Source organism: Portunus trituberculatus, chromosome 5, assembly GCF_017591435.1.
Source record: "Portunus trituberculatus isolate SZX2019 chromosome 5, ASM1759143v1, whole genome shotgun sequence".
NCBI classification, from domain to species: Eukaryota; Metazoa; Arthropoda; class Malacostraca; order Decapoda; family Portunidae; genus Portunus; species Portunus trituberculatus.
This window is the reverse complement of record NC_059259.1, coordinates 6,619,077-6,621,049: the sequence shown is the minus strand read 5'-3', so window position 1 is coordinate 6,621,049 and position 1,973 is coordinate 6,619,077.

Below are 1,973 nucleotides of genomic sequence, written 5' to 3'. Positions count from 1 at the left end.
GTGTGTGTGTGTGTGTGTGTGTGTGTGTGTGTGTGTGTGTGTGTGTTTCCCTTCAATTCTCATTAGCTCAAGTTAATCCCTTCCTCCTCATTTTTCTTTCACCTTTCCTCCCCTCTCTCTCTCTCTCTCTCTCTCTCTCTCTCTCTCTCTCTCTCTCTCTCCTACTAGTCTATCAATCTGTCTATCTGTTTACTTATCTATATATCTGTTTATCTATCTATCAATCTATGGACTTATCTACCTATCTAACTATTTATCTATCTATCAATTTACCAATCAATCTATCTATTTATCTATCTCTCTTTCTATCTATCTATCTATCTATCTAATCTATCTATGTGTCTTTCCATCTATCTGTCTATCTATCTATCTGTCTAACTGTCTATCTATCTATCTATCTATCTGTCTATCTATCTATCTGTCTAACTGTCTATCTATCTATCTATCTATCTATCTATCTATCTGTCCATCTATCTATCTATCTATAGCTAAGACGAAGCCAGCGCCATCTCTAGTGTTTGGACAAGGACGCGCAGACCTGAGGGGAGACCAACCAGGTGAGTTGCTAATGAGTTTGTGACACCTTTACCTGGCGAGGGAAGAGAGAGAGAGAGAGAGAGAGAGAGAGAGAGAGAGAGAGAGAGAGAGAGAGAGAGAGAGAGAGAGAGAGAGAGAGAGAGAGAGAGAGAGAGAGAGAGAGAGAGAGAGAGATGGATGTTTAAGGATAATGGTTTGTTTAGACGTGACGTGTGTGTGTGTGTGTGTGTGTGTGTGTGTGTGTGTGTGTGTGTGTGTGTGTGTGTGTGTGTGTGTGTGTGTGTGTGTGTGTGTGTGTGTGTGTGTGTGTGTGTAGGCGTTGATAAAGCAAAGTTTGGTGGTGGTGGTGGTGGTGGTGGTGGTGGTGGTGGTGGTGGTGGTGGTGGTGGTGGTAGTGATGGTGATGGTGGTGGTGGCGGTGATACTACTAGTACTACTACTACTACTACTACTACTACTACTACTACTACTACTACTACAACTACTACAATCACCACACTAGAAAAAAACACAAAAAAATAAAGCAAAGAAAGATAAAATGGTAAGAGAGAGAGAGAGAGAGAGAGAGAGAGAGAGAGAGAGAGAGAGAGAGAGAGAGAGAGAGAGAGAGAGAGAATATGAGGCGATGAAAATTCACACCAGATTAAGGAAAGATGGGAGAGGGGAGAGAGGGAGAGAGGGAGAGAGAGAGAGAGAGAGAGAGAGAGAGAGAGAGAGAGAGAGAGAGAGAGAGAGAGAGAGAGGGGAAACAAGGGGAAAACAAGGGAAAAATCAAGATTCTACCCTTTTTTCCCTTAAGGGTGAATTTCTGACCCTAACTGTGGGTCTCATCAGCCTTCCTTGTGCAGATTAATGAACAGAAGAGAGGGAAGAGGGAGAGGAGAGGGGGAGGGGAGAGAGAGAGAGAGGGAGAGGGGAGATAGCCTGAGGTGATTCGGTTCAAATTAACACCTGTCTACCTTCACCCACTCTCTCTCTCTCTCTCTCTCTCTCTCTCTCTCTCCTCTCTACATATTTCTTCCTTCCTTCATTTTTTCTTTTTTTTTCTCTCCTTAATTTTCTCTCTTCCTTTTCTTCCTCCCTCCTTCTCTTCCTTTTTTTATCTTCCTTCCCCTTCCTTACTCCTCCTCTTATTTCTTCCTTCCTTCTTCCTTTTTGTCTGTTCCCTCTTCCATCTTCTAGTTCTCCTCCTGTCCTGCTCCTTCTACTCTTCTCTTTCTCTTTCTCTTTCTCCTCCTATTCCTCCTTCTTCGTCCTTCCTTCACCCTCCTCTTCTTTCTTCCTTCTTTCTTCTGTCTGTTTCCTTCTCCTCCTTTTGTTTTTCTGTCTGTCTCTCTTCCTCTTCCTTCTATTCCTCCTTCTTCTTCCCTTTCTTTTTCTTCTGTCTGTCCTCCTCCTTTTGTTTTTCTCCTGTCCTGCTCCTTCTCTTCTCTTTC